A 12,655-nucleotide genomic window follows, 5' to 3' on the forward strand; every position below is an offset into this window, starting at 1 on the left:
ATGGGCAGAACAAGGAAAGTAAAAATACATCCCTCCCCACTCCAGAGAATTTATAAGTACAAGCACACAAATCCATGGGTTTGTGGCTGGAATTCTCACTATCTGTATGGGCCAAAACACCCCAATCCAAAAATTTGGTTTCAATTGGTTTTGGATTGGAAATGCCCTTAGGCACCTGGCAAATACTCTATAAAAGAGGCACTTTTGACCCAGGCCTTAAAGAATTCCCATAGGTAAAGATCCAAGAACAATGAGATCACAATCAAAATTCAATATGAACCAGAGTAAGCAGAAACAAAATAATATAAGTCAGACTTATAAAGACTATAGATTCTGGAATTATTCAGATACAGAATATAAAATCAGCACATTAAAAAAACAAAAGAGGAAATAAAAAAATAAGATTATGAAAAGTATGAGACAGACTTGGGGGGGGGGGACTTTCTGAAGTAAAAAACATAACTGAAATTACAGGCAATGACCAAGTTAACAGCAGACTATAATGAGGTAAAGAAAAAAAGTTAATGAACTGAAAGACAGAACTGAAGAAATTACCCATTATGCTACATAAATTCAAAGGTATGGAAAAATATGAGTTATCACATGGAGAATGAGAAGGTACCACACATATAAAATAGGATTTCCAGAAGGAGCAAGTAGAGAAGATGAAGAAAAGGTAGTATTTTAAGAGAAAATGCTGGGATGTTTTCAAAACTGATAAAAGATACTCATCTTTAGTACCCAGTTAATTCTAAGCAATATAAAAACATTAAGCAAAAAATGACCTAGATACATCATAGTGAGACTCAGAACAGTAAACTATTTTAAGATGTAGGAACAAAAGGCAGCCCTGAGGAGCAAGGCTAACAACCCCTTCCTGAAAGGGCCCAAGAGTGAGCCCGTGGGGCCTGGGACTCATGTAGTGTTTAGTGTGTTCGTTAGTTACCTGGCTTCCTCACTTATAACTCTGTCAATAGGAGTCAAGGGGAAGTTTCTAGTGCTCACCTTAAACTTGATCCTCCCCAGGAAGGGGTTAAGAAGGGAACTGGCTTGGCACATCCATGGCACCAGCAGATACCCTTCCCTCCCTAATTCTCAGCATTAACAGCCTCACCATTAAAATCTGCCTGGAACCCACCAGGAATAATCTCTCTGTGCCTTTTATCCCTATTTATTTTGGTCACCACAAAAAGCCTCTAATCATCAAGTTCCCCCTAATGTTCTAATTCTCTGAAGTTAACGGCATATCCACTCTTTTGCCACCACCTCTCTTCCCTCTTTAATTCTCTACTGCTAAATTCTCTGGAATTCACAATACATCATCAGTAAAAACCCAGTTATATAATTCTGAATATTATGTTCTTGCTCTAAGTGAAACCCAGCTCTCTCCTGAGGATATAGAGCTCTTTCAAATTTTTTTGTTGTTGCTAGTGGTAGTGATGTTTGTTTGTTTTTCACAGAGTCCTCAAATAAACTGGCCCAGAGTGCAGATAGGAATGTGTGTGTATCATTAGTGCTCTTCATCCAGTTTTAAGAAGTGTGGTTTTAATAGGGGTAAGGGCATACAACAAGAATAGGACCACAGTTCTTTAAAGATGATTCACCTTATTAAACTACAGATAAGAGGTTTTCTTACAGACCCTGGGCCCACACCAGCTCCTGGAGTTTGCCTATGGAATGCTGACCATTCTCCAATCCCAGGAACTGGGTTTTAACATCACTGAAAATTAACTACAATACCTTGTTATTGGATTTCAGGATCCTGGAAGGAGATACATGGACCATGGACCCTGCGGCCATTACCTTGCCCTCCCCTCATCCCATTTCCCCCTTGCACATAAGCCTTTCTTCCTTAGACATATACTGTATAACCAGCTGGCTAGTAGGGGAATATTAGAGCAGAATTTACAGGATGACCTGATGTTCTCTCCATACTGCCAGCATTATTGGAATAAACATTCATATATGATTCAACCTTTTTTGGTCTCTGCTTAATTTGGCTCAAGTAGTGATAGACGCTCGGACCCCTTTTGTGCTCAGGGACAGACAATTAGACCAAAGAGAGCCAAGCAACAGATCCATGCAGTTTTGAAACTTTGGTACATGACAGAGTTGACATGCCAGATTGTTGGGAGAAAGGATATTCAATAAATGGAACAGAATATAAAAAATTTTCCATGTAGAAGATGAAATTGGATCCCTTATATAATATTTTAAAAAATCAACTCCTGCCAAAACCGGTTTGGCTTAGTGGATAGAGCGCCGGTCTGCGGACTGAAAGGTCTCAGGTTCGATTCTGGTCAAGGGCATGTACATAGGCTGTGGGCACATCCTCAGTAGGGGGTGTGCAGAGGCAGCTGGTTGATGTTTGTCTCTCATTGACATTTCTAGCTCTCTATCCCTCTCCCTTCCTCTCTGTGAAAAATCAATAAAATATATTTTTTAAAAATCAACTCCTGATGGATCAAGGATTTAAATGTCAAAAACCTTAAACTATTCTACCTTTAATAGAAAAGGTATTATTAAAAAAGATTATTTGATAATATTAAAATCAAGAACATTTTTCATTAGACAACACGTCCAAGAAATTGTGTGTGTGTGAGTGTGTGTGTGTGTGTGTGTGTGTGTGTGGTTACATATAGGAGACATCTAGCCTATAAAAGACAAAAGAGTTGTATCAAAGATAAATAAAGAATTCCTAAAAATCAGTGGAAAAAGAACAAATAATGTAACAGAAAAATGGCCAAAAGATAGATATCTGAGTATTTTACTGAGAAGGAAACATTATGGCCAATATATATATATATATATATATATATATATATATATATATATATATATATACATACACATACATACACACATACACACACACACACACACACACACATATGAAGAGATGTTTAAACTCATTAGTGATAACAGAAATGCAAATCAAGTGCTGCTTGTGGGAATATAAACTGATACATTCATACTGGAGAAGAATTTAGTTTTCATCTTGTAAAGCTGAACATTCACATACCCTATGACCCAGCAATTACACACCTTGATAAATACCCAGAAATACTGAAACACATACCAGAAGATGTACAGAAATGTTCATAGTAGCATAAATCACCATAGTAAACACTAAAGAACATCCCAGATGTGTATCCAACAATACGCATATACGAACTGTGGAATACAGCAGTCAAATGAATGAACTAGATACAAAAAATACAGATAAATCTCAGCAATAAGATGTTGAATGAAAAAAAATCAATCCCAAATGACTTTAAAATACCTAATATAGTATAATATAATCCATCCATTTAAAGTATACAACTCAACGGATTTTAGTACATTTAGATGTGTAAACATCACCAAAGTCTATTTTTAGAATATTTTCTTTTTTTAAACATATTGTATTTTTATTGATTCTAGAAAGAAAGGGAGAGAGAAAGAGAGATAGAAACATCAACAATGAGAGAGAATCACTGATCAGCCACCCTCCGCCTAATCTCTACTGGGGATCAAGCCCGCAACCCAGGCATATGCCCTTGACCGGAATCGAACCTGGGACCCTTTAGTCCACAGGCTGACACTCTATCCACTGACCCAAATTGGCTAGGGCCATTTTTAGAACATTTCATCTTTTCATAAAGAAACCTTATTTCCCCAACAGGATAGTCTAAAATAGGGGTGTCGAACTCAATCAGAGAAGGGGCTAAAATCTAAAATCCAGCCTAAATCGCGGGCCGAATGGTTTACTGAACAGTCATAAACTGTCATTGTGATGGAAACGCAGCGGAGTGCAGTGATGACAGCGCAGTGCGGGCCACATTGCAAGGCCTGGCGGGACGGATTTGGCCCGCGGGCCTTGTGCTTGACACATGTGGTCTAAAACATACCTCCTTCTTACAGCTACCAACCTATTTCCTGTTTCTATAGATTTTCCTGTTCTGGATATTTTATATAAAAAAATGTGGTCTTAGTGACTGGCTTCTTAAACTTAGTACAATATTTTCAAGGTTCATACACTTTGTAGCATATATCAGTACTTTATTCTCTTTTTTATGAAACTATACTTTTTAAAAATACTATAAATGAGATGAAAATATATACAATAGGCCCAGCTGGTATGGCTCAATGGTTGAGGATTGAACTATGAACCAGGAGGTCATGGTATGATGCCTGGTCAGAGCACATACCCAGGTTGAGGGCTTGACCCCCAATACAGGGGTGCAGGAGGCAGTCAGTCAATGATTCTTATCATTGGCATTTCTATCCCTCTCTCCCTCTTCCCTCCTCTCTCTGATATCAATAAAAAGTGGATTTTTAAAACTAGAAATTCAATATAAGACTATGTTATCCACAATGGCAAAACATCAGAAAGAGCCTAAAATATTAGGGGAGTGATTCATAACTTATAAAAATTCTTTGCTCCTGTGTACCACAGTCCTGCCTGGTCTGCTGGAAGACAGGGGACTGGGGACCACAGTGGGAGGGGCCGGATAGGAGGTACAAAGGAGGGCCAAGACCCGCCCCTGTGCCCACCACAGCTTTGCAGCCCATAGTTCCTTTCAAGGTGCATGAATTCATGCACTGAGTCCCTAGTTTGATTATAAGGATTATTTAAAAACATGTAAAAATAAATATGAGAAATAAAACCAAAAAGGAGAATAAAAAATAGGGATATAATATAATCAACTGTGTACCTGTTGAGAATGTGTAAAAAGAATGTTTTATATAGCTAAAACATAAAGGCAGCCTATCAATGGCTGGGTTGATAAGCAAAATATGGCATATAAACAATGGAATATTATTCAGCCTGAAAAGGAAATTCTGACGTGCTATAACATGGATGAACTTTGAGGACATTTTGCTAACTGAAATAAGTGTATGATTCCACTTACATGAGGTACAAAATTATAGAGAGAGAAAGAAGAATGGAGGTTGCAATGGGCTGGGGGAATGGAAAATGAAGTTATTATTTAATGGATACAGAGATTCAGTTTTGCAAAGATGAAAAGAATTCTAGAGATGGATGGTGGTGATGGTTGTCTAACAATATGAATATATTGAATACTGTACACTAAAAATGGTTAAGATGGTAAATTTTAGGTGTATGTTAATACAATTAAAAAATTTAGGGAAAAAAATGAGATTATAAGACTTTCCAGTTTGGGAAAAAAACAACAGCAATAATGAAACTGCTAAAAGTTAAGTAGGCTGAGTGAATTGTGTCACAATAACATATGGAACAAGTGTGAGAAAAATGACAGTTTGCTAGTCAGGCAGTTGGTATATAGAATAATGACACGGAACAACCTCAAATAGAATAGGCAAAATTTCTGCTTTAAAGACAAAAGAATTCACAACTTCAAACAAATCAGCATAGCTGTGGGTTGTGGGAAACAATACATGAAACAATCTCTCTTCTTGAACTGACTTCAGGCAGATTGTAAATCTAAGGCAAAGTAAAAAAAGCACTACTGTCTGGAAATAGTGGCAACAGATGCAAACAATACAACTGATGTGATACATGTGCAGAGAAGGCAGGACAGGACAATGTGAACAGAATCATCCTAGAAGCTTCAATCTGGAATCTCTTATGATTTACATATTTAATTTGGATCCTAAAACAGCAGAACAATTAACCTGAAACTTCCTAAGTATGGAAGGGTTAAGACTTTTTGAAACTACTACTAATATAAAGATATCCTATTTTTTCTTTAGATCTTTAAAAAAAAAATGGCTTTTTGGAAAAACTTGTTTTAAATGAAATCTTAGTATCAATGAGAGAATATAATATTTAAAATAATCCAGGAAATTCTGAAATTTACTGGCACTGAGAAAATTTGCTAGCAGCGTTTTTTGATAACCCTAGCTGCTTCCAGTATTTTAGTATACATTCCACAAGTGATTAGAAAATTTTTTTTCATACTAAATTTCAACTTGTTACATTATGAAGTCCTTATAGTTAACATGTTTACAGAGGATTCAAGGAAAGAGTGCAAACCTAAGTTTTAAAATTCTAGCCACTAAATTAGCTGTATATAAATTATGATAGGGCATTGTAAACTGGTTTCCTCCCTATCACCAAATTGCAAATCCTTCTAGATTATTTCAAGTTCAGGTTTTCCATTTAACGCTTTTCTCTACATTCAACTCAAAATTTTAAACATCTGGATATTTTAAAAGTTCTAACCAAAAAAACATTTTTGTGAATATATTTCAAATAATGGATACACTGGCAATAAATGGAAATAGAGATATAGCCAAAAGTAAATAGTGAACAGGTTTTGAGATGTTTGACATTAAAATGTTTAAAACTGGGCTGCCTAGGAAAATGAATGCACAACTGATTCAAAAATATTTTATTTCTGAATACAATGGCCACAGATACTTGTCTGTGTTTAAGCTTCTCAATGAGACACTGGACAGAGAAATGGAGAAGGAATAAAGGAGGGGAAAAGGATGGACAAAGGATAAGAGCAGACACCAGAATAAAAATAGAATTACAATTGTAAAGATCAGAGAAAAAAGGAAGAAAGTAGAGCAAGGAAGAGCTGTACCCCCACTTCCTGCCTCAACAAGTGGAAGCCAAGAAAGCACTCCTCTTGCAGAGATAAGAAACCTCGATTCCAGAACTCCTTTGAATGAGTAAGTATCCACAACATTGGGTGTTGCTGACAAGATCTCTCCAAAGACCATCAGTACCAATTTCATTATACCCTTTATCCATATTTAAATGTGTCACCAGAAGAAGTCTGCAACTTCCAAATCATCCTTTCTCCTAAAAAATACTGAACATTTCCCACCCTTCCTCAACAATGAAACTTTTTTACACATTAATCAGTCATAAGCAGTCACTGGCAGCCATTAACAAAATCCCCTATATCCTTTTGCTTGCTAATCTGAGTTTCACTGAAACCTGGTTCTCCTCTGGGGACACCGCTTCTCCTGTACCCCTTTAAGGTGGTGAATTTGTCTTTCCTATAATCTGTCCTTCTTGCTACTCATTGCCAACCCCAGTTCACCTGTTTGCCCTCCTCCCCAAAGTCTGCAACTTGGAACATCATGTAGAAAACTATACTACCTTCAATCCCTCTTTATTGCAGATAGCTTTTACTGAAGTGCTAAGCTTTGGCTCATTGCTTGCTCTCTCTAATACTAACCTGTCATAATTCTTGGTGATTTCAATACCCACACAGATGACCCTTCTAACACTCTGGGCCTCACAGTTCCCTGACTTATGCCATTACAAAAAATTGCAAACTCACCATAATCTTAATTTGTATTCTACTCTTCCACTACTATCTCCAATCTTTCTATTTTATTCTCTTTCACATACCAAGGCTAACAATTCTAGGGATCTACAATCCATCAATCTTCTCACTTAGCCCCATCCCTCGCCCTCAGCATAACTCATTTCCCTCCTAACCCAACACAGATAAGATAGCCCATCATTACAACCACTCCTTCGTCCTGAACTCCCTTGTCCCTCTCTTGCTTGGTCATACTTGGTTGGCAAAACTTCTAAGTCTGGCTTAATTCAATTCTCTCCTTACTCCATGCTTGTACTATCCCAGCAATGTGGCTAAATAAAAAATAATTACGTTGATTCATCTTACTTTACATGACCATGAATTTCAAGTGCACCCTTATTGCTCTTCAGCAATACTATTAAATTTCCCCCTTTGCCACTTTCTTAGGCAATTATCTCACCTACTTTTTTCAAACCTTTTCCTCCTACTTTATCTCTATTCTCAGCTGATGACCTTACTTCCTATTTCACTAAGAAAATACAAGTAAGGGTAACACAAGCTCTCACCGTCATTTCTACCCATTGCCCTCTGTGACCACATTATCTACCTTTCTGTTACAATGGATGAAATGTCCATGCACAACTAACTGAAGGCCAATTCCTCCACTTGTGCAAAAATATTTCAACTCTTTTTGCCTACTTCAGAATGCAGTTCTCTGCATCATTTCCTGCCCTGTCTGTGGCGGATCATTCCCAGAAGCATACAGCATGCCACTATTTTTCCCATATTGAAGAAAAATGCTCTCTTGATCTCACTTTCCTCTCCAGCTTCCTTCCTATTCGTCTGTGATCCATTATAGAAAAACTCAAGATCTGTCAATCTATGTGTCTACAATAACTTAAAAAGAGTGGAAAGAAAGCTCCATTAGTTAGATGTTGGAGACCAGGTGTAAGCTGACACAGTCCTTGCACCCAAAGGGACTAGCAAGGCTGGGCCCCTACCCACACAGTTTTCCCAGACTTGTTTGGATGACGGCTATTAGTAGAATGAGAGCAACCTTTCATGGCTTACCAAGAAGTCTGTAACTATTTACTGAGATTTGCTGTACTGAGAATTTGTCCTCCTGCTTTGTCCCTCCCTTAGAGATTAAGAGGAACAAAGAATACATTCCTCTTGACAGACCTTCTATTCAGTGTTTTGTGTATACAAGGCATTATGTAGTTAATAAACTTGCTGCAGTCTCTCGATGACCTGTAGCCCTCCCTTCCCGCTTTCCTGTCTTTCTTTCTTTCCTCAATTCCCACCTCCCTTCCTCACCCCGGTTCAACCTGGTAGGCTGGCCCTGGCAGTTAAGAGGAAGCTCTACCAGCACTAGTTAGAAATGCTAGGTAATAAATGCAGAAGAAATGTCAGAAGTAGAAAATCAGCATTTTGCAATAAACAATACAGTAGAGTCAAGCAGGAGATCACCGATGAAGGCTAACCAGGTAAAATGTTGGGAAACAGAATATTCACACAACCCATATTTTACTATTATTCAAAGGGGAAAAAAATGTGCCTTTACAATGGAAAAATAAGTTGAACACTACCTTAATGGAGTGAGCAGAGTTAATAGCACAAATAATGGGATAATGGACTTTAAATGCCTCCTGATATGACGTAATGGTAAGTATACAACGTCATTTGTGGAGAATTCTTGACAAAAAGTTTCTACATGAATTGTGAGGTAACAATTAGAGAAATCCAGATTGTTGGGTATTCTGTAAGCCAATTACTATAGATATTTTAGAAGTGAGTGATCCTTCATCAGGAAACAATTATAAAAAATACTGTTGGAATGAGTGAGAAATCTGACTTATCAATATTAAATTATCTTAATGTGGTTAGGGCATAGGGCTCATGTAGAAGAATGTCTTTGTTTTTGGAAGTTACACACAAATTTTTTTAGGGGTGAAGTGTCATGATACCTACAGCTTTCTAATAGTCAAATATCTTAGAAAAAGGACTTATCTGTACTTACTGTTTCCAATTTCACTGCTCATTCTTTATTGATCCCATATCAATCTCATCCTCCCCATTCCAACCAAATTGTTCAATATCACTGATGATCTCTATGTATTGCTAAATTCAATGGTCATTCTTAGCTTGTATATTTCTCACTGAAATGCTGTCTTCACTTGGCTGAATAGATACCCTGCAACCCTAAACTCCCTCGTGCATTTCTGGTAGTTTTCCCCAGCTACCTTTTTATGGTCCCTTCTCACTTCCTCAACCTCTAAATGCTGGAATGCTCCACAAAGGGCTGCACCAAGACTGTCCACCTCAGGTAACTGGGAGGCTGACCCATTGAATCATATAGGACACCTTAGCACACAAAGCCACCATACCAAGTCAGGGAAGGAGCGAAAATGCCAAGACAAGGAAACAGATCACAAACAAAAGAAATGGAGGACGAGAAGTGACTGGATATAGAGTTCAAAACCACGCTTATAAGGTTTTTCAAGAATTTCCTAGAAAAGGCCGATAAAATAAATGAGACCTATGAGGATATGAAAAGGGAGCAACTAGAAATAAATAATACATTGTCTGAAATAAAAGATATTATACAGAGTCCTAGAAACAGAAGGGAAGATCACAAGAATCAAGTCAAAGATTTGGAACACAAAGAGCCAGAGGACACTCCTCTACAGAAGAAAGAAGATAAGAGAATCCAGAAAGTTGAAGATAGTGTAAGAAACCTCTGGGACAATTTCAAACAAACCAACATCAGAATTATGGGGGTCCCAGCCGAAACCGGTTTAGCTCAGTGGTAGAGCGTCGGTCTGAGGATTGAATGGTCCCAGGTTCAATTCCGGTCAAGGGCATGTACATTGGTTGCAGGCACATTCCTGGTAGGGGGTGTGTAAGAGGCAGCTAGTCGATGTTTCTCTCTCATCGACATTTCTAGCTCTCTCTCTCCCTTCCTCTGTAAAAAAATAAATAAAATATATTTTAAAAAAAAGAAAAAAAAGAAAAAAGAATTATGGGGGTCCCAGAAGAAGAAAGAGAACAAGATACCAAAAACATATTGGAAAAAATAGTGACAGAAAATTTCCCCCACCTGGGGAAAGAAATAGACTTACAAGTCCAGGAAGCGCACAGAACCCCAAACAAAAGGAATCCAAAGAAGACCACACCAAGACACATCATAATTAAAATTCCAAGAGCAAAAGACAAAGAGAGAATATTAAAAGCAGCAAGAGAAAAGCAGGGAGTTACCTATAAAGGAGCACCCATACGACTGTCAGCTGATTTCTCAACAGAAACCATGCAGGCCAGACAGGAATGGCAAGAAATATTCAAGGTGATGAATAGCAAGAACCTACAGCCAAAAATACACTACCCAGCAAAGCTATCACTCAGAATCGAAGGCCAGATAAAGAGCTTCACAAATAAAAAAAAAGCTAAAGGAGTTCATCACTGCCAAACCAGAATTATATGAATTGCTGAAGGGGGTTATTTAGGAAGAAAAAGAAGATAAAGATAAAAATTATGAACAACAAATACATAACTATCAACAAGTGAAACTAAAAGCCAAGGGAATTATCACTGATGATCTCTAAGTTTGCATCCCACTCACAGAACAAATTTGAACCCTTAAAATGGTCTACAAGGTCTTCATGTTCTGGCCCCATGTTAGCTCTATGACCTCACTGATTTGTTCTCACATTCACTCACTCCAGTCATACTGTTCTCTTTGCTATTCTTCAAAGCAAGCTACAGTTTCAAGGACACTCACTTGCTATTTCCTCTGCTCACACACTTTCCTCTGCAGGGCTCACTTTATGACCTCTACTTCCTTTATTCTTTGCTCAAGTATTTTTCTTATGAGAGACTCATGTCTTCTTCTAGACCAGAATATAGGATTTATGAGGTCAAGAATTTGTATGTTCTATTTGTATGTTATCTAGAATAGTTCCTGGCATACAGTAGGTGCTCAATAAATATTTAAAGTGGGGGTATTGAAGAATGTTGAATAGGAAAAAGACCAGCGATCCATTTCTTAATGTGTATTAAGAAAGAAAAAAGAAAAAAAAAAAGAAAAAAAAGAGAGGATTTTTATGGTTTCTAATCTCTTTTAATATTATAAACGAAGAAATATTATTTGTTCATATTCTGGATACAGCTTTCACTATCTATAAAAATTATTTCATAGATTAATTGAACTATGACATAGAAGAGGTTATTTAATATATAAGATAAAACTGATTAAGGTTAATTTATATCTATATTAGAGGCCTGGTGAATGAAAATCATCACTGGGGGAGGGGAGTAGAGAGGGTCCCTCAGTCTGGGAACCCTCAGGGGATGTCCGACTGATGGCTTAGGCCTGCTCCTGTTACATGGTCATTCTTAGCGCTGCTGCTAGCTTCTGGCTGAGCAGCACTCCCCCTGTAGAAGTGCACTAACAACCAGGAGGCAGCTCTTGCATTGAGTGTTTGCCCCCTGGTGGTAAGTGCACGCTATAGCGATCGATCTTTTGGCCGTTCAGTTAATTTGCATAACAGCCTTTTATTACATAGAATTACAAATTCCTTATTGAGACACATCATTGATAAAGGCCATTTTGCTAACTGCATGTATCATCTTCTCCTCTCATCAAAGTGAGTCAGAAAGGATACCTTTTTAATAATACATTGAGATGGAAAGTATTATTACACATTAAAATAATGAATTACACTTTCTTTAAAAATCTTATAATTCAACATTATTACTTATTTACAATCCCAATCAATAAGGTTGTATTGCCACATTTTCATAACTAGACTATCAATAGAAAGAGTACTGTACTTCATTCTGGTTGTTATACCCATATACCTGTTATCTGAATATTTAACCTTAAGGAATGAAACTTCTGACGTTACTATACTTATATAGCCTAATGTATTGTAAAAAGATAGGCTATACAACTATAAGGCCCTTAAATCATTTGGTCAGGTCCTGCCAAGGCACTTGAGGCGAGTTAAATGTTTGAGCAAATATAGCAGGCTAATTTTTTAGTTGATAATTTTGTATGGCCCACAAGTGATGTTATAATAATATCCAAATGGCCCTTGGCAGAAAAATGGTTCCCCACCCCTGGCTAAACTAAAATTCCTCTTAAAAACCAAACCAACAAACTATATTTCAGCAAGTGTTAGTGATTAAGAGTACTTATTTTTCTGAAGAGTTTAATATTTTGGAAATTCAAGCTTTAGAAAAAACAGTTAAACGATACAGTGTAATCTCACACTAACATTGTGTGACTTACTGAAGTGTAACATCACAAAAAAGTTGTTGAGGTTCACGGTAATTACGGTATTACTGGGAACATGCATTTCTTGAGATATAATTCCAACAAAATATACATATGATGTGAATAATAC

The 12,655-nt window shown here is 37.3% G+C and overlaps 1 protein-coding gene across 2 annotated transcripts in view; it reads right to left on the bottom strand.

Moving 5' to 3' along the window:
* The window catches only part of ESF1 (ESF1 nucleolar pre-rRNA processing protein homolog), a 64,360-nt gene that overhangs the window by 20,929 nt on the left and 30,776 nt on the right, over window positions 1-12,655 (bottom strand). The gene's annotated exons all lie outside the window — the stretch shown is intronic.

The sequence above is a fragment of the Pipistrellus kuhlii genome, unplaced genomic scaffold (genome assembly GCF_014108245.1).
Source record: "Pipistrellus kuhlii isolate mPipKuh1 unplaced genomic scaffold, mPipKuh1.p scaffold_m20_p_6, whole genome shotgun sequence".
NCBI lineage: Eukaryota > Metazoa > Chordata > Mammalia > Chiroptera > Vespertilionidae > Pipistrellus > Pipistrellus kuhlii.